We start from the raw sequence: 22,245 nt of genomic DNA on the forward strand, positions 1-22,245 counted from the left end.
AGATGCGCTGTAGTAAGCTATTTTTAAGCGGAACGAGAAAACGCGTTAGAAATGTGCTCTCTCTCTCGCGCCGAAATCGCACGATAAATAAACCGATCTTAAAGTACGAAACTACTTGGTCCGGACTTCCAATAGCGAACGCGAGAAAGATTTATGTATCGCGAGTGATGCTATATGATGCGAATCTGAAGAAAGAGGAAATTACATCGTTTAGTTGCATCGTACTTAATTGCGTTCTTGTTAATGTAAAATTTTTATGAATCCTAATAGATTGTTTTTATTTCGATATTAATTTAATATCGTTATATCGAAGATATCAAACTTTGCATTCATACATTTTCGCGCTTTATATTATCATTAGATTATATCATTCTTGAGATAGATACGTTTCATCGTTTCAAAGTCGTATCAATTTGATTTAGATCCGAGTATAATCGAGAGCGATAAGGGGAAAAGGAAGTAGACGATCGTGACTTCGGGGTTCGCTTTACCTAATTGCGTAAAGTCGGACCGGAAGTTTCAGCATATTAGAGATACCTGCGTTTTGAATAACGTCATCCTATCAGATCCGATTCCGATAGATGCCGAAGTGGGATGTGCAAGGCTAACTATACGTATCTCAATACAACGCCTCGAGGGGGCTACCCACCTCTTCGTCGATCCTCTCCTTTCCGCGGATTATCGCGTTACTAATGGTCGGCGTAGTAATAGCCACAAACACCCGATAGCTTCCCTCTGCCGAGCATGACGTCAAGTCAAACCTACGGTGGGTGAATGCACGTGCCACGACGATATTGTGCACGTAAATAAATGTCAGCCTGTGTTTATGCATTTATAGAGAAAATGCAAGAAATTGCATTTTTTTATTTTTCTAATTAATAGAAAGAAATTAAGATAAGAAAGAGAGAAGAGAGAGAGAGAGAGAGAGAGAGAAAGGGGAAGAAGAACAATGTATATAGATTAAATTAAAAAACTTATTTATAATTTTAAAAAAATTTAATTATGTTTTTCTTCGCTGCGTTTCAATATCTATATTTTTTCCACGAAAAGTCTCGTTCGCAATGTAACGGGCTGTATAAAGAAATTAATGAAAATATAAGCTAAGCTTTTCATTGCTAAAAACGGAACGGGAATAATAATAGCGATCGTTTTATCTCGGCTCGCTAGTTTGATCAGAATTTAGCTGATATGTGTCTGGTATTCCTTGTTGAAACTAGATTTATGCAAAGTACGCACAAATACTGAATTTTCTAGTTGTTGATTATCGTGAATCAATGTCAGGTATATGAATTTAATTTACATGGAATGTGCTTGCATTTATATATTAGAATACTCCGTAGATTATTTATAAAAATTTGTTTGGTATAAATATAAATAAGCAATGAACAATTCGACTATTGTTCATAAAAAAAAAAATGGATTTTACAGATGCGGAGAAAAATGTATACTAAATTTTAACAATATAACTTCGGTATAATAACCAATATTAAATATGTATATATCTGACCGATATGCTTAAATAGAATAATTTCTATAATGTGTAGCAATCATTCGCGAATGTATTATTAATGAAAGATTAACATTTGGCTGAAAATGTGATATTAATACGATATTAATCGGTACAAGCGTATATAGAAATATTCGCGATCTTGGCAGATCCTTGTAGAAATATAGTTTCGACTAATTTCGAATTCGAATCGTATAATAAAATGAAACTATATTAGATTAATATGTGCAAAGCAGCTGTTAAAGAAACAAGCGATACGATAGCATTATGTCATATATAAAAAATGACTGACGATGCGATTAATATTCTGGGCATATTATCGATACGCTACCCCAAATAGCTTATTGGAAATTCTTATGTGCTTAAAATTAAAATATCTCTCTCTGGAACCGAAGAACAAATCACCAAATAATTCAAATAACGGAGAGCAATTGATAGAATATGAAATAACGCACGAATAGCCGGGTCAAATAATTTAAATAATGGAAAGCGTCGATTTATTAATAATAAATCAGAAATGTGTGAAATAGCATATATTCCGGGGGGGGGAAGGGGAGTATAAAACTATTTCATAAATATTAAGTGCAAAATAATGCTACGGGACAACGGATCAGCTGGCACACGACTTTGGCGTTTGTCAACATTGCATGTGTTGTACATATTATTCGCGTAGTAAAATTAAAACCCGCAGGTTCGATCCATTTCGTATACAGTTTCTCGAAACATGATTATTTTGTACAAATAATTAATGATTATCAATTCAATCGAATAATTACAATAATTTGATGATTAAAAATTCGTAAATGTGTAATAATTTCGATAATACTATAAATAAAACTAAATTTTAAATAAGGATATATATCATTCCTTGGATATAAAAAATTTTTAATTTATTTGGATTAAAATATTAATCAATTTAAACAATAGAAGTTTTGCATTTTAATTGCTGTAATTTATGTTTATATCAAACTATTTAAATTTACTGATGGTATCAATTTTTATACAAATTTGAATATTTTTTATGTATTATACTTGACGTGTATTTTTATCTCTTTTACTAGAAAAATTTTTTATTAAATATTTATAAATGATTTACGATTAGCATTATACGCGAGAAGACGCGTTGACAATTTGTTAACTCGTTAAATCAATAATCCAAAATGCGCAGCGATATAACATCGGGAATAATCCCAATCTCGGTGGGATAATCCGAGATTCGACTTAAATTGGTGCGGAAATGTCAACCCGAACGATTGTGGATAGATACTATCGTAAATTGACTTGAATCGTTTCCGAAGAAGATTCGGGTCGCGCGGCTCGCGGGTTCGTAACAAAAATATGCCCGGAAGAGACGTCAGCCTCGAAAGTTGATCGAGGAAGGGCTTTTGCCCCGCACGAATGATGCAACGGTACGCTGGCTGCAACGAAACGGCACGAAAGCCAACGAGAAGAAAGAAGAGAGGGAAGGAGAGAGAGACGGTTAGAATCTCGCAGCCGCGAAAGATAAATCGCATGGGCGGGCCATGGCGAAGAAGCTAACGGGGTAACAGCTACTCGGGAATATAGTCCCCGTGGCACCCCATTCGTAACGCGATATATCACGGGTAAGAAAAGTTTTGTCGGAGCATCGAATGAAGAAGGAAGGCGAAAACAAAGAAGAAAAATGGAGAGGAAAAGGAGAGGATAAGGACGAAGGTGGGGCTTCGATTCTGCTTGGAACAAACGACGCTGTCGTTGGGAAGCTTATGAAGGAGAATGCAGGAAGTAATACGCGTGTGAAATTGAATTAAATCATTTCTATCTTATTTTCCAGTCAAATTTATATTATGCGTGAGAAATATGTGTCGAAGCGAAATTTTACATGAATGGGAAATCTTTTCAAAAGCGAAACGAAGTAGAAATTGACCGATATGGTCAGACAGGCAGTAGAATAAATGACACGTAATTAATACGTAAAGTAGTTATTTGATTAAACAATTATATATATATATATATATATATATATATATATATATCTGAGGTTTGACATATTGTCAAATATAACGTTAGAAAAAAATGATGTTGGAGAGAGACAGAATAAACTCCTGAGAAGGAAACGAAGTAGAAACTTATCGTTATAGTCAGACATTTGGTACACAGATATCGTTACACTCGATCGTGCACGAGACGCGGGACTCAAATTGAACTTCCATCGCGCATTTATTGCCGGGTCGACGGAAGCGGGAAGCATTCCATTATCTTCGACATCGATGGTTCCTCGCGTGCGACGACCGCTTCGCGACATTAATCTTTATGACCGATCGCTTCGGGAATGCATTTTGCCGCTAACCATCAATCCTCCTGAACGTCTTGATCCATCGGCTTCCAATTGCATGTAATCGCGCGCAAGACATTTACATTTTGATCTTCTCTTCCAGATTTCCACTCTACGGTTCCCTGTTCCTTCATATCGTTAGTATCTAGACGGGAAAATAGTCAGACGAGGTAAGTAGTAAAGAACAAAAGCACGAACTAGCCTTTGGAATGCGTTGCATCTCGTCGGTCTGTTAGTCCGTTAATTCGCGACTCGCGCTCGTTACCCCTTTCGCCTTTCGAGACTCGGGGTTCCTTTTTGCCTCGGTAACACGTCCTATTGTCCTTTTTATGCGGGTCTTCCTGCTTGTGCACTACAGAAGATATTCTATAGCCATCGACCGATTGTACGCCATTGTGTACCTGCCCATTGTGTGCCTCTGTGTTCATTCATCCCGCGATCTGTGACGCGATGACGAAGACGAACGCGCTTTCATTAGCAATTGTAATGTATATTCTTTGCTGCCGCTCTCCCGTGCAGTCGCAAACGATAATAATCATTGTTGTATGGCAAGCCGTCCGGAAGATTTATTTTACGTAACAGCAAACTGTCATCGATGATTGTCGAGTTTTTCGAAATGTCGATATCTTTGTATAAAATAACGTCATTTATTTGGAAATATTAACATTAGGGAAACTGCACGTGTAATGCACTAATTATTCAGTTGCAATTTATCTCGACAATGTCCTTGATTTTATATTTAAGAAGGATTCTAGACTACGATTTTATATTACAAATATTAATTACAATAAGTTGCAAAATAGAGCGATGCCCACCAACTAGAGAGAAATAAGACAGTCTAACATTTCGCGAATCTTGAAATTTGTGCCCTAATCACATCTCGAAACTCGTTCTCTCTCTTTCTCTCTTTCCTTTTGGTTAACAATCCGTTCCGACGCGATTTCGACGCAAATCCCTTTATACACGCACTTGAATCGCTCGGGCCAAATAAAATTGTTGGGCAAACGACGTAGACCGAGAATTTAAAGCACTCGAGCAGAGCAACATTATGGCACGTTTGTATCTCTTTCATATACGAAACGGTCGAATCTAGGCGAGATTACTTTGTTTGCCATGAGCGTCTCTCTCGTCCTCGTCCTCGTCCTAGAACGTGACTGTCGTTACATTGGCTGCGACGAAATTGCCCCGATTCGCGAACATCCCTCTGCCAGTTACAAAGCTGCGCCATTTTTCCCTCGTAGCTTCGTAAAGCGAAGATAAATAGCTCTTCGCCATACCGGACGAAGAAGGAGAGAGTATCTCTGCCATCATAGTTCATCCGACACGTATATATATATATATATATATATATATATATATATATATATATATATATACATCCGTGTGTACACGGGTCTACCTAATTCCTGCACGCCCGTACGTTCCTGCGAGATACTCGACGTCGTTTTTCATGAAACGACTTCAATGGCTCATAGTTAGCGAACAGTTTTTATTAAACTCCGTTACTTGCCTCCCTGAGGCTAAAACGTTTTACATGGAAGATCGCGCGTGTGTATGTGCGTACTCAAATATTATTTTAGCGGATATTACCGTGCAAAATTTACAAATTCTTAATAAAAAAATTTAAATATCAACGCGAACTACCCTTAGGAATCGATCTTTGCTCGTTTAACAATCGGAGTTCTGATTTTTAGTCTTATTCTCTGATTTCTCGCTTTACAAAAAGCTGGACTTGGATAAAATTCATCGCTATAAGTAAAGAAAGTTTTGCAATCGCGAATCTTTCGCGAACTTTCGGAAACTCGAATACTCCTCTCCGGCTGAGGGAGAGAGATGGGATGGAGACAAGTCGCCGCTGAAGAGAATTATAAAAGTGCAATCTTTATCTTTGCTGACTATTCAGTTACGATTGAACTAGGAAGAGAAAGGAAGGGAAATTAAGTCCGAGCTGGCTATTTTCTTGCGTATTGGACTTCTCGCGTTCATCGACATCTATATTATAGGTAAGAGATATCGCGCGAATGCCGGATCGATTAATTATGCAAACGTTAAGCAAGCATTAAACGCCGAAGCCGTTTGAATTAATTAATGCGCGATGCGTTTCTTCTGCCGGCATTTATCCTCCTTCTCCCTCCCGCTAAAACGCGAAAATGGATCCTTGTTTCTTGTGCACCACGATCCTCGAGTTATAGTCGGCAGTCGGGGACCAGCGGCAGGTGGGGTTGATGAGCGAGGAAAGGACATCGCGAAAAGAGCAGGACACACCGGCACGACCTCTATCCACACCCAATGCCGAGAAAGTTTTTCCCACGCCTCGGGGCTTCCGTCGACGATGGCGGTTGGTGGCGATGGAGAGGGTGGAGAGGGAGGTAGAAGCGAGAGGGGGTTGATTTAAGCTGCCAGACATTAGCACCTCGTGGGGGCGCCCCTTTGCTTCTACCACGACTACCGACGCGCACCCCCAAGGTGTCCAATCGAGATAGCGGGTTTTAGGGTAGCTTCTCTCTCTTTCTCTCTTTTCCTCTTTCTCTCCTCCGGTTATGCATTCCCTTCGTGTCTCTCGATCTTTCGTCCGGCTCTCCTTCTCGTCCATCGTCCCCGGAAGCGGGGCTACACTTCACCCTTGTACGTTTTCGCGTCCTCGGGGGGGCTGACTCTCGAAACTCAGTTTCGAAACTTGCACATTTGTCGCTCCGACGCTCGCTCGCGCGTCCGAGATCTTATATTTTAACCATATTCTTGAGAAAAGCGGGACAGATACTTGGAATTCGTTTTCTCGGATGGACCTTTGGACAGTCGCGATCTGCGCGTACGCTTATCTGTCTACAGGTAAACCAATTCTCAACGGGGCTTCCGTCGCTCCCGTACACCGTTCTCCCGCTCTCGCGTTCCCTAACTCGCTTTAGCCTATTTCACGAGAGTGCGAAAAGTTATTTTACGTCGCGCGAGAGAGTTACGTCGTGCAAGATAGTTACGCCTGCGTGTTTCGTAAATTGAATTATAACGACGACGTCGATGACGTTTCGACGTCGAATATGTGCTCAAGAAATCCCTCGCGGTCGCACGAATGGTTACTGAAACTGGCTGCTCAATAATGACATTTCTCAAGAATGATGATAATTTAATTGAAACGCGCGTTTGTATAGCGACACGAGCAACTTTTCAACGAAATAAATAGATCTGCATATTGGATAAATATAAAAAAATTCAAGTGTCAAAAATTTGTTTATACTTACGACAATTATGTTACATCTTCTCAACAATAGAAATAATAATAAGGAAAATTCGAAGTTTCTACCTGATATATTGGAATTAGAATATTATTTCAATTTTTCATATGTGTGATATTGAAATATTCAAATAACACAGATTATTTCTCTTGTAAATAAAATATTCACACTTTTTTGTGTACCGTCAAGATATTCGTTTCGTGATAGCAAATTTATATTACAGATAAAAAGATTATACCGCCGATTATCGATGCGCGTTTTTATTATCGTAGCTTACGAAGTTAAATTCTATCGTCACAAATCGGCCGCGCGTGTATTCTCTTCCGCGTCGTTCGCTGGAAAATCGCCGTTGCGGCTGATTAACCGGTCGACCTTGTGTATCGGAGTATAGATAATTTCGATGTTTACATTGTGTCACACAAACTCGCAAACGTCAAATGCGACGACGGCAGCAGCCTCCGCGAAATTTTCCGACACAACAAATTTGCGTGGGCGAAAGAAATTAAATGTTGCCGCAAGCGCAAAATAAAATATTGAGAGAGAAAAACAGAGAAAGAAAGAAAGAAAGGGGATTAAACATGAAGATTATTAAAGATGTTATCGCAACATTTGGTTGTAATGTCATGTATGGCATGACACACACACATATATATATATAATATATATTAGCACGTGGGCAGAAAATATTAAAATTGTATCAAACGCGAAAAATTTATCAAAACAATCGAAACATCACTTATTTTATTGTTATAATTGCAAAATTTATCCTTAAGGCTCACATATAAATCATTCTGAACCCATCGATATTTTAATAATAAAATATCCCCAAAAATTTTATCAATAAAAAAAAGTTTAAAATTTATTTTTTAACTTTTGTTATACATGATCATTTTCTACAGATGTCAAGAAATATATGTATAAATTTTCTATTTTCTATTTTCTATTTCTATTTCATTAATTGATTTAATTATTTGTTATTACGTGTCCTAGATAGTTCTACGTCAACTATTTTACGAATAAATAAATATTAAAAATAATATATTATACTCAATATACAAAATTGATCAATCTTTATAGCACGACATACATAAAAAACTTCATATTTAATCAATAATCGCAATAACATCCGATATGTCAAAGAGAAAAGATTTTTACCTCGCCGTATATCAGATTACGTATCTCAGATTGATCGACCGCGTGTTCGACGTACGATATTTCTCAGGAATATGAGACAACCTCGTCAGATTACAGGTGGCAGTCACGATCGCCGTGTATTCAACCGTCATAGAAATATATCGAAATCGTGAATAAGTCACGAAATCGCGCGAGATCTCGCAATGGAGCCTCTCGCGTATTTCTTTTCTTCGTATTACACGTTTCACTATTTTACCGAGCGACATTCCGTCAAATAAAATGAAAATTTTCTGTACACTACGTCAAATGCTGCTAAAGAGAAAAGAGAGAGAAAGAGAGAGTGGAGTTCGATGTTTCTTTGTCTCTCACGAGAGGAGATGATACTACGTAACGACAGTGATCCGAATTATTCACGAATGCTCCTAGAATAAATTGTTGACGAACGGAGAACCCCGAGTTAAGATCCGACGACTTGTTTCTATCGAGCTGCCAAATTAATTACAAAGTTATGAAAGAGACAGAATTAATCCTGTACGTGCGATTTCGATCGCTGTTATTTTCAAAATATTCCGTTCATTTCCGATAGATGCGTCCAAAAATTCGTTCGCTAGCTTGAATACTTTACTATTTCGATCGTGCAATAATACAGCCGTATATCATACTTGTTCTTGGCACAAATCCATCTTGACCGCTAGATAACTCACAGAGGCCAAGCGGGATATTTAAGCTCTCACTGTTCATTACAATTTGGATTATGTCTCTATATATTCGATGTTAGTAAAACGATCTTGAGAGATCGCGAAAGAATTCTCCGGACATGATTCATTTCATCCACCTGTTTGCTATCCATCTACCTGTTTGCGATGTGCACGTATGTACTAAGAAAATCAAAGTCAGTTCAAAAAGAATAGCGAATAAGAAAAATAGGAGAGCTCCTGCATCTTTTAAGGTTTAGAGTTTTCGTCCGTAAGATAACTTTATTCTTTACCTGAATAAGTGATACGTACTGCCAGATCGCATTTACGAACGATAGAATCGTCATAATGAAAGAGAAAGTATATATTTATTATTACAAACAACTTATAACAAAAAATAAAATCCAAAAATTTAATATATCACATGTAGATAATAATTTCTCTCCTTCTGTAGATCACAACAATTAATTTAATTTAATAACACTAAAGAGAAATAATGCAATAAATTTTTCTTAACCATCTATTTACTCAGGATGCATACGCGAATGTATAGCAGCTGCAAGATGGTGGAAAAAACAGCGCGACGTTAGAAGTTTTTACTAAACGTGGACCGATACAACTTGAAATAAAGTTTTATATTTTTATTTATATTTCAATGATTTTATATCTCGATATGTGCGTTTCCTATTATTTAATAAAACGATGACAGAGTGAGCGAAGAAATACTAGAGTATTTTATAATTCACTTTGATTCAGTCTTAATTTGAAAGGACGTCTCGAAATATTAATTTTAATTACGTATTTTTTATTAATTCAACATTAATTTTTTTTAAATATTCTTTGCGTCGGGTTGAGTTTCGAAAAAGAAAAAATATCGAAGTTGTACAGTTGAAAAACAGAGGAACTGTTAGAAGGATAAGATGTCGAAACGCAGGGAATTACGAATCATAAAGGACAAAAGAACACGTTTACGGGATTTAGAATTTTGCCGGAGAAGAATCACAAATGCAAAGCAGTTTCGTAATTGGTGCGGTATTAAATAGTCAGTGTAGAGGCAATGCGGCTGTACGGGGGCTTCCTTTTCCATTGCAGACGCATGCGAAGGAGAGCGAATCGTACAAGACGGTATTTGAGTAAAAGACTCCGTACGCTACTGAGATCTTAATAAATTTCTCATTAATATAATAATAATATAACTGCATAGGCTATCTCTATTTCGCTGCATCTACTTACACCTCTAACTTTTTTGACATATTCGTAGTAAATTATTGCTCAGCAAAAGGTCTCGTTGAAACCTTTCTACATTTTCTAAACATTCAGATGCAATTAAAATTGCGTTAGGTCTCGCGGTAATTCATTTTTGAAAATAAGTTCATAAAAATCTCTATATTTACGATTGCTTTTAATTCAAATACCATTAATTTATATTCTTAAAAAGAAGGAGAACTTTACAGCTTGTTACAGGATTGTCGAAATTGTTTGAAAAGTGTGGTGTATCAGATAATACAGTGAGGGGCTAAATATGTAGAATTTCTGTCTCATCGAAGCTAATTCGCGAGTTCGAAACGATTTTGGGAATTTCGGGAAATTCGTTCACCCCCATTCGGTATTCCCGCAGGTTACCGTGATCATTCAAACGCGAGGTTTGCTATCAGCAGTCCCTTTAAATGCCCGGCGCTCTCGCGAAGCGAGCAGGAGCGGAACTGTCTGTAACTTGTCCCACGGGAAGCTTTCCACCGGCTGTCGTGCGAGAGCGCGCGATGGTAGTCCACCTCGCCCGCTTGCCTCTGGTAATGCCATATATCACGGGCTTAATAAACGCGGAAAGTAGTCCAATGCCAAGAACCGGCAGCTGCAAGATGTTGCTGCGCGAGGTCTGACGGGCGGGCGAATAGCGAAAAATAACGAGGGGCTGGAACGCGGCATTAAATGCGGACAATCGTGCTCGAGCTCGCGACTTTGATATCGTGTCCGACGATCGTTTGTCATTGGCGTATTAACCGTCAAAGATTTTCTGGAACTTTTAAAATTTAGCTATAATATTTTGCATTAAATTAAGCTAGGCATTTTTAGCAATTAGATTATTTCTTTTTAGATTATAATTGTACATGAATTATATAGAGAAGAAAATTTAAGCGTAATTAATTCTAAGCGACGTGTTAGTGCAAGTAGTCTTTTTTTCGAACTTTAAAGCTCATAAGCCTTTGTAAATATATAATTATTCGTTTCTAAAAAATTTGTACAAAGTATAACTGCTTGTATACAACTTTGTTTTCTTGCAAATTATTATTATATAGCTAAATATATAGATTTTATTACGTAGATATTTTTGTTTTCCAAATTTCGATGCTTTAAAGGAAAAAAGCCTTTAAATAATATTATACTATTTCTGAAGGTCTATTTCAGCCACTACTCTCCATTCTTTCTTACAAACCACAAAGATAGTCCATTATTGCCTGCAGATTCCTGCATTCCGTGGATTATTAGCTCGAATTCGCTGCCGACTTTAACGTTTACGCAACTCTCCTCGAGGCAGAGAAATAGCTCGGAATTTCATGAACGACCATTTCGTATACTCAAATGTCTTAACAATTGAAGAAGTGTAAACAGCTTGCTCGTCATACATCATGGAATTAAATTCAAAGAAGAGCAGTGTTCTATCTTAATTTGACCGAAAATAGTCTAAGTTGACTGACAATAACGGATTGGGGCCAGATTTGGATTCGCAATAATATTCGCAATAACATCCGAAACGCAAAACGTCAAGTGGCGTAAAATCTTTTAAGAAAGACAACGTTATGAATCGGTAGAGAGCTGAGCGATTAATGAAGCACGTTAAAAGAATAAATTTGACGATGTTAGAGATCGTTAGTGCAGGCATTAATGGCGGTACGCGAGGGACGCTGCGCGGGTTAGGGATGTAAATCGCAAAGTTTTAATCACCGTTGGCGCGGCCGGTAGCGGCGGCGCGTTAAAGCGAAATTGCGCCCTACTAACAATGAAATACGTAAATTCTGTGCATCCGCGCTCGATTCAGGGCTAATAGCACGGCGTATCGTTATTTACGGTCCCGCCAAGAATAAATATCCTCGTGTAAGAAAAAAATGTAATTCAGAGGCCAAATGTACACGGTATATCGATATGTTGCGGTGTGACATTTTCATGTTCTCGTCGTTAATGAAGTAATCGAATCAGATCTCAATCAAGCTTCAATAGCGATCAATAATTTATATGTTAATTTCGGTGAAACGAAATAAAATTGTAATATTTTTTAATAATGTAAAAAATCGTTGCTTTTTCTAATAGTTTTATAATATCTATTATAACATAGATAGTTTTATCACTTTTAAAATGAGATTATAACAATTAATAAATTTAGCGTTAACTATGTGCTGCCACAATTTATCTCAATATCATAATTATCATAATTAATCCCTTTTTTTTTTTTGGAAAAATATCAAACTATTTATATAACTTTTCCGCAGATTAAATTAACAATCGTAGGATATATCCGCGAATTAAAGTACTATTTCTAAAATAGTAGATAGACGATCGATAAAACATTGCATTCTGGTCGATCACGATTTGGTACCCGATGTTCAGGCAGTCAGCGCCTTCTCTCACGCGGCACTTTATCTCGCAGGATTATAAATTTGGCGGTTTCGGGGACGATGATTAAATGTCCCTACGAGGGAGAGAATGATTCGCACATCTTTTTTCTCATCTTTCCACAGGACCGAAAAAAATCACTCGGCTGGTGAGAATACAGCCGGAAGACATCGCACGCTGCGGAACATGGACAAAGCCATCGAGCCGCGTTCCGTCTCGTTCCAATTCCCCGGGGCACCATCCTCAATGGGTTCTAACCCACCCCGGATCTCCTTTTCCCTTCTTCCTGCCCACCACCTTCGACGACATTCCAATTTATTCTCAGCTGCTGGCTGGCACGCTTTACGACCAAATTCCCTCTCGCAAGACGCTCTTCCCTCTGTACCCTATATCTTCCCTTTCCGTTATTCTGTTCCCCCTCTCTCTCCCTCTCTCTCTCACTCTCTCTCTCTCTCTCTCATCACGCCCCTTGTCTTCTCTCGATATTTGATCCTCTTTCCTTATATCTTCATCCTTTTTCGGTTTAATATATCGTCGTTTATCGCGAGCAATATATATTCTGGACCTTATAAAATATTCGCATAAAGCGTGTCGAATTCTAGAATGAGATTTTGAATAATTTTGAGATGATTATTACAAATCTAAAATTTTATATTTCAAATTTAATATTAGCCAAAAATAATTATTCGCAAAATTTGAAATATTCGCTCACGCGTACTTTTATTTTTATTAATTTATGTCATTATTTCATTCAAGCTTGTGAATCAATTACGAAATTTTTGTACATAATTGTATTTGAAATGTGTACAGATCAATCTTTAAGCATCATCACCCCTCGAGATCATGACTATATTATCTGTGTACTCATCCCGTTTCCCCTATTGACGCTCACTTCTTTGACTCCCGCTCTTTTACCCGTCTGTATTTATCCTCGCGTTCTTTCACCGACCTCGATTTTCGTCGCTTTGACTCCGGGAGTTTATTATCGAGCTTTATCCGAGTACACACATCCCGTCCGGATCAGACCAGAAATAAAAGCTCCGTAGCCTCGAAACTTCTACTGCACACGTACACACGAGCAAATGGTCAAAGCGAGAGAAAGGTGAAACGTTAGGAAGGAAAGAAATAAGAAAAGGGAAAAAGACGAATGAGGGACAAGTAAAGGAGACAGATGGTGGAAGGTGCGGTGGAAGCTCGAAGCAAGAGGGCCGGTACAGCCGCGACTAGCAACATCAAAGAACCATTCAGAACTTTCTCGTGCCTTTGAAATTTTTCCGTTAAACGAGCTCCAGGCTGTTGCCATTCTTCACGAGCGGAATAGAACGACGAGGATGAAGACGGCGAAACTGCTGGATATCGATAGGGCTTTATAAAGAATCTGATCGGATTAGTCGCTGCGCATTTTCATTGCGCACGAAGATTGAAGGAATTGAAAATTGCGGGAGCAAATCTCTTTAAAAAGCCTGTTTTATAAAAAGAACAAGTTTGAAATAAGATCATTCTTTTGAAACAACGATATTATTCTGCAATAAACTCGACAAAATAATTCCATTAATTTTACAAGAATAACTTTAATTAACTTTAGATTCCGTCTTCGTGAACAAAATATCATGCACGATATCAACATTTTATAATATTTTGCACAATATTAATATTGTCACTAGTTTTCTGGCAGCGCGCGATGTACGTATGCGCGATGATATCGGGCATCAAAGCAATTTATGTGACAATAAATTTCACCGCGAGAATAAGGGTAAAAAAAGATCGCTATCCATATGACGCTAAATGAAATGTGATTAAGGTCGCTATTGAGTTTCCTGTAGTCGTTTCGAGCCCTTCACGAATCTCGTCTCGTCTCATCTCGTCTCGTCTCGTGTCATTTTGCTCTTATCCGACCTCGTTTAAGATTTAGTGCGTCAAGCGCGACTGAATAATTCAGTCGCAAAACAAACGATTTTAGGAAGCGCGGCGATATATTCCTCGACACCGACGACGACGACAGCGGCGGCGGTGGTGGAGAGAGATGAGTCTTGTGTACATGTCGCAGCTGCCTTGCATTGTGCAGGAAAGTAATCATGCTAATGTATTCTCGCTCAGATGTTGCACCCGAGAAGCGAGAGAGGGTCGAGGGCGAGGAGGATTGCGAAGTTTATTCTTAAACACGATTAGCGATCCCGTAGGCATCCCTCCCCCCGCGCCCAAAGAGACCGGGGTATTGCGATGCCGGGAGAAAGTGAGAGGTATCCTATGGGGGCCTCCTTTAATCTCGTACCGTGCAAACATCGGATTAACGATTCCGGAGAGACGAGGCCGTCGACGCGCGAGAGGTGAAGCGCTCATCTTTCCGTCGATATTCCTCGACCCAGAGAGGATTCTCCTCTTCTTGTCGGAAAGAAACGAGAGAGGATGGTAGTGCCAGCTCCCGATATTGATGACGCTGGAATGATTGCGCGCGTTCTTTGACTTTCTGTCTCTATCTCTCGCGATGTTGGATTCGCAGTTCGCGAATTCGCGTAAAATTGAGATTTTCTCTTCTGCGCCAACCGGGAATGCCAACTGGTTTCTATCGGTGTGCTATCACGATTATATCGCGTCTGTATGGCGGTTGATGTGTAAAGGATAGAAGCGCGGATAAAGCAGAAAATTAAAGTGTAACGAATGTCGATCACTGCGTGATCGAGAAGGAGACATCACAAGATACGCTTTCATCGTGTCGTCGTGGCGTTTTCAGATTTTTAATCTCGGTGTCATATACTTTTTTCTATAATTGCTTTGGATAATAAAATAATTTTTCAAATAAAAATTTAACAATTATAATCGTATAACATTATATGTATAATTATATTGTTTATACATTTAATTATACATATAATTATTTCTCATAGTTATTATATAATAATTTTAATAGGATATAAAATAACTATTTTATATTATTCGATAATATTTAAATTACAGGTGCGCAAAGATCGATGATCGGTCAAGAAAATTCGATATTTTTCAATATTTCGTATTACAACATTTCCAATAATCAGAGAAAATATCTGAACATAAATTTCGAACAATGTGTAAAATTGATGCAAATACTACGTCCTATCGCGTGTAATAAAATCAAATATATGATCTTTACGTAAATATATTTTGCATTAATCTACAATTTATTAAATAAATAAACATGGTGTACACGAAATTTTTAACGCAAATTCAATTTGCGGCAAATGCGAAAAGTCCCGTATTTACATACGCACCGACATTTCATCAAAAAATAAAATTTGCAAAATTCAACATCGGGGTTAGATACACTGTATTCTCGAGCATCTCTTCTCTTAAACTTTACATCTCGAAAAAGAAACTTCTTAGTATCACCTTATGGCCATTAGCAAAGAAGCGGAGAATCTGGGAGATAGAAATGAGGTGCCTTCTTAAATGCAACGCGTCGAGACGTTTTCAGTTTTGTACAAGCATCGTGAAGAAGACAGAATGAAAGTAAGAGAGAACGGGAGAAAGAGAGAGAGAGAGACAGAGAGACAGAGAGAGAGAAAGAAAGAATGAAGAAGAGACATGAATCTCGACATTTTAATTCAAGATGGAAAGACTGAATGGAGAGAAAAGGATGAGGGAAGGAAGATGAGGTAAGAGAGGTAGGGTCGGGCGCGCGTCCCAGATTTCTGGAGCCGTTCAATGATATTCCCGAAGAGAACGAATGAAGGCAGAGGGCTCCGGATGGCCGCAATGGAGTTGGATTTAGCTGGAGGGCGAATGGCGAATCGGGTCGCACAGAGTTGGAAGATGCGGCTGTGTGTTCTCGAGTCTCATTCTCCAGTCTGCATTTCCCCGTGCTCGCCGTATTCTTGTTTCCTTCTCCATCTCTCCCTGTTCTCCGTAAGTACGTGTCTATCCGCATACATATATCCGCGCACGCGATCCTGTTATACCCTGCGACCGAATAATACCCGTGTGCGCCGGTCGATCTCTATCTGACTTCCCGAGATGCGGTTGACAGGTCCATGTGGGTTTGCGCGAATCAGCCGGAAAAATATGGCTCGCGTTCGCGTTCGAATAGAACTGCATTCTCTTCTCTCTGGCTGATATCAAACGCGATTTCGACACTGATCTCGACAGTATCTCCTGCGAAATGGAAGAACGGTGGGCAAGACTGACGAATGAAAGGCTTAATTTTTCGCGAAAGAAAAATCTACTACTTTATTAAATCGATTTTGAACAAATAATAAAAAGAATTTTTCAGACTCAAAATTTCGTAGAACTCCTTAAGGAGAATTTGTTATTAACATTTTTTAAAAATCAGTAATTCTTTTCTTTAATTAAATATTTTAATGAAAAGAATATATCTCTGTAAAAAAATCTTCGCGAATAAAACTCATCTTTGGAAAAATCCAACTCTAATTACGCGTAAGCAACCACATGTATTGCACAGCTTCATCGGCCGGAGGAATGGATTTGTATCTCCTTTCCTCATGGGTGTCATTCGGGCCGGACCGCAATCAACGATTATAATGATCGATCTAAATTCAGCAGCGATCTCGCGGCGCGAGCGACAATTTATTAACGATCGATTTGCAATGTAAATTCATGAAGGAAGCCCGGCACGCTACCGATCGATATCGACTTGGCCGATGCGCGCGATCATCCCGCCAGTGACAATTATGAATCGCGAAAGTGGCCGATTGGCTGGTCACGTAGTACGAACGTTAATTACGCTTCGGTCCCGACTAAGAGGGAACTTTGTTCCGGCGAGGATTAGAGCCTCGCCCCGGATTCCGGAATCATGCGATGGCACGGGTTCCGCCCGGTGTTAAAACCGGCACACCATATACATACAGAATAGAATGACGTGCTGCTTCGTTACTACTCCCGTGACATCCCTTCTTTCAAGATCGGAATTAGGGACCGACACTGTCGGGGGAACGTTACGAACGATAATCCCGTGGATACGCCAGTCATTGAATTCGTCGTCGAGGTAATCTTTCCTCTCTATGTATCGCAAATGCGCTGCTATTTCGTCGAATGAATTATTCAGACGCGTGCTCTTAAGAGTTCCATGTCTCTTACGTTGCCCATCTACACATTTTATAGTCTCATCTTATAATCTTTACGGGATTTTATTAGTGTGTTTTTTTTTTATATTATATTAAATAAAAATGATACGCGCATATATGTGTAATACGCGAATAATGATTTTCAAAAGTCTAGCTGGCGCAAAAATTACTGTCCGTCGTATAATAAATTCGTCAATGGATCACGTATAATATTACAGTCCCCGATTGGTTACGTATATATGTATGAGACTCTGATTAAAATCGATCATTACAAAATGGAATATTGCACGCCGGCGAATCAAGGACCATGAATAAATTTCGAGTATCTTAGCTCTTAAGAGCCTTAGGCTCGCCACTGCTGCAGCCTCCAGCAATGCCACGTAATTGCATAATTTATCGTGGACGCAGTGAACCGTGCACTAATGGATTTCCGAAATAAATTTTGATAATCGCTCGAGGCAAACTATATAGCTGTAGTGATTAATTTTCGAGTCGTTCTCGATATAATGGATTTAGGGTTATACTAAATAGTTATAGTAAATAATAGATACACCCTTTTCTCTTAGCACGCAAAAAATAAAATACTAAAAATGAAAAGATATAAGCGGCCCATTATTACTTTAAATCATGCAAATTTAATTCACTTCTTGAATTTATAATAGAAAGCATGCATATATATTATATAATGAGAAGCATAAATAATTCCAAAATCGATCATTCTCAAATCAAATAATTTCTTTTCTTTTTATTTTTTATGTCCCACGGTAATATAACGGAAAATTTATTATTGATTTACATCATTATTATTAAAAACACATCGACGTGTATGTATCATTGCATGATGAGTGTTTCAAATGTTTTAAAATCATATTCATTTCCAAAACAAAATAGCCGTAAATAATGGAGGATAATTTTGCGATTCATCAAATATGGAATGTTTAGTGATTATATTTTCAAAATAAATGCAAATGTTTGTCCTGGATACAAATTATGGAGTCCGACACAGTTTCGCTTAATTAATTCATTTGTAAATATTAATCCATTTTTGATTTCTAAGAATGACGACTTTTATTATTAATTTTCAACGACTATGTCTTCCAAACAAGAAATTTATTTTCACTGCTCTTCTCGCGAGACGCGAGATGACGAGATAATTTTACGCACTCGATTTGATCCCTTCAAAGAAAAACTGAACAAATCAGCTACGTCAAAAGTTAATAAATCTCGAGATCTTCGCGAATTTGACATTGCGCACAAAGCACTTTCAGCCTTTTAAAATATAAAATTAATAATTAATTTGTGAGTTAAAATAAAAATTTGCTCTGTAGAATATAATTTAATTTAAAAATCATAAATATTATCTTATATACAACTAACTTTTTTATAGTAACCGTCCAACGATTTTAACTGTACGACGCAAAAATTAAATTAAATTTAAAAATAAAAATATTCATTCCACAGGGCAAATGTTCTTAACTCATAAATTAATTATAAATTTTATATTTTGAAGGGCTAGAAGTATACTTTCAATGTCAAATTCATGAATTTCGATTTATAATAGTTAAATTTGTTAACTTTTGACGTAGCTGATTTGTCCAGTTCTTCCTTAAGTGTTTAATGCAACAAATTAGGAATCGAGGAAGCATACACTGCAGCAAGTAACACATAGCAGCATTCAATTGCATAATTTATTCGGTATAACGTACTCCCTAATGGATCTTCAAAACACATGTCGACAGTCCGACGGAAGCGAGTCGCGCTATGGATGCAGAGTAGCGGGACCGCACGTTGCCGTTGGAAGTGCAGCGGAAGAGGCATGCGCGAGTGCAGCGCATAAATGGGTATTAACCCTTAAGTGATACAGCGGCGATATGGCCGGGGTAAAGCGGGTCGACCGACATTCTGAGAATGTGTGTCGGTGCCTCCTCGAACGGTGAAACACCGACGATGAATATACGACACTGTTCTTCCAAACCTGGTAGAAACTTAATACGCTCATATTACGTGCATAACGAATCCCGCATCCATCGCAGGGATCTATCGTCGAGCGAAATAAAACAACCCCTTGTCGTCGCTAATTTACCGCGAAAAAACTGGGCGTTTAACAAGCCAAGATTAATGAATCAAGACCGTGTTCTATATCGACCGTGTCTGAATAATTTCTGAGCATATCGCACGCAATGTTCGAAAAATGGAGCGATCGAGAACGTTGCTCGTTCAGAAATCAATTCCGCAAACAAGTCCCGACGGCTCTCCGGACCTTCCATTCGGAAGCAAGACCCCAGCCGCGACGTGCGCGCGATCTCCTCTACCTATTCCTTCGTACGTCGGCTGGGATAAGCGCAAGTACGCTCCTACATAAGGCGTCTCGTCGTCTATCTGTTCCGTAACATATGCGCCGAGTGGATATGCAAAGAAGGCTCGCGCCTTGCGATCAGAGAGGATCGGCGGAATGGATGAAGAGAAGGACTGACACGAAGCAGACGAGGAACGAAGTGGCGGTAAAACCGGAAGGGGGAAAACTGGAAGGCGCTCCGGAGGTTGCTCCGGCACTGTGTTATAGGTGCCGAGGTGCGAGAGCTTGCATGGGGTAGGTAGGGTAGAATAGGTAGACAGATAGGTAGGTAGGTAACGGTAACGTTCGAGTCGAACGGAATATAGAGTAGCTCTAGCGAGGTACATACGTAGGTTTGAGGACCGGGGTTTGCACGAACGACCCACAAGTGGCGCGCCAGCTCGTGTGTGCACAGGCGGTCCTCTGCTCGCCTGGATTTCTCGCCATCATCCATTCCCCTGCCATCCCTATTTCTCCGACTAAACATCGTAGTCGTCCTCTTCGAACGACGCCGATATCTCTCTTTAAAAATACTTTTCGGCCCGAGTCTGTGCTGCGGTAGATTCGAACGCGAAAAAGAACTGTGAGTGCTAAAGATAAACCTTCTAGGAGAAAGTTATTTCTCTAAATGTGATAATATAATAATATCCTCTTCTATCTCTTTACCTTTTTTTTTTGTAATGGTAAATATTTTCATAAACAACACTTATATCTTCTCGTAGATATTTGGATACAAAGCGTCTTTTTTTTTCCCAAAGTGTAGGCTGGCACGAATATAATCGAGAAATTATAGTTAGACTCGTAACATTTTTTAAAGAGTGGACGGTCGCTGCGAGATTAAATTTAGACCAATGTGAATAAAGTAATCTAAGTTTACACTCACAAACGCGCAACGTGCATTCAAGCAAAATCTCTTTCATAAACAAGAAAGCATTATCTTTTCAGATCTGTGCAAGCTTAAATATAGACTCATTAAGAGAATATCCGCTTCAAAGTGTAACATAATCTGTGAAACGGGGCGGAAATTCATCCGTGCTGTTAATACAAAATTGCATTGAATTTTTTTTAAGGCTATCAGTCCACATTCGTTTCGTTTAATAATATCCATTTCCTCGAATGCAATCCGTTGTCTTGTCGCATTATCGTCTCTTCGTGATTCGTTCCCTTCGAGCGGAATGCGGTGGAGGAATGTTGCCATTGATCCGATGATGAACGTACTTGTGACGAAACAGGAATGGTTTCGCCGCTTTTCGACTCGGCCCGACCTATTTTTCGTAAACCGATATTGCTGTTTACGCGTTACGGATGTTATTTTGTCGGGTTTCATCATTCATATCGTACCTATTGTGTCAAGTCGAGCAAACAGTTTCGCCGGCAAGTATACGGGGTAAATAAATTTATGTGTGACTAAACGTTTCCGAATAAAACGCAAGTCTGTAAGTGAACGCGCGCGTCAATCTTTCAGAGGGTGTGCTCGTGTAGTTGCTTCTATCTTGCTGCAAATAGCTGTGAATACCTTGCGTTTGTAAAGGTAAACTCATAGCGCCGTCCTTTGAAATCGCTCGCTCCGCAGCGATATTCCTTTAAAGATGTCTTTACATCCATTCGAGTTCTTCCGCTTATTAGATCTCTGTGCTGTCCGGTACGTATAACATTTTTAGTTCCGCTGTTTGCTTTCGATAAACGTCGCGATTCACTTTCCCGTCGCTCGTCTCGTCGATATTTTATTTATGCCGTGTTTTTAAAATAAATTTAAGATAAAATTTTGAAAATATGGAATCTTTGAAATATCTTTCGTATAACTTGTCCTTTAGTTACTTTATCGTCACATTAATCTTATTAATTCTATGCGATTGTAACTATTGTAATATTATAATTACTCCTTTATAGATTACGTATAAAATCCCATAACTAAAAGTAGAATCATATTCATAAACTTGTGCTAAGTTTATATAGACAACATTCGTAAATAAAAAAATCTGATCAAAGTGTTTAAGATGATATTTCTGAAAATCTTTTTATCAACATAATTTAACGCTTCGATAAAAGGGATAAAAAGAAGTAGTGAAATAATGTTATTGAGAAAAAGGCAATATTGTCGAATTAGACTACATTATGAAATGAGACACGTAAGGGGATGCGTATGACGACATAATCATAATAGAAATAATGATAGAACGTAACATCGACATATGCGTCTAGATTTCCGAGATCTCACAACCAGCGTGCTCGTTTAATGCATCGTTTTCCTCTTACCAATACATAATTATCCACCTCATGCTACGTAAGTCCCCCGCTAAAGAAAAGTCTACAGGTGCCGTCTTGTTGTAACGTTCCAACTCTCCTTCGCGCCTTCGTATCCTCTCC

At 38.6% G+C, this 22,245-nt stretch overlaps 1 protein-coding gene across 2 annotated transcripts in view; it reads right to left on the minus strand.

Moving 5' to 3' along the window:
* Window positions 1-22,245, minus strand: part of Tmtc2 (Transmembrane O-mannosyltransferase targeting cadherins 2) — a 202,017-nt gene that overhangs the window by 153,527 nt on the left and 26,245 nt on the right. The gene's annotated exons all lie outside the window — the stretch shown is intronic.

Source organism: Polyergus mexicanus, unplaced genomic scaffold, assembly GCF_030449975.1.
Source record: "Polyergus mexicanus isolate NDT 795.1 unplaced genomic scaffold, iyPolMexi1.0 SCAF_11, whole genome shotgun sequence".
Classification (NCBI taxonomy): Eukaryota; Metazoa; Arthropoda; class Insecta; order Hymenoptera; family Formicidae; genus Polyergus; species Polyergus mexicanus.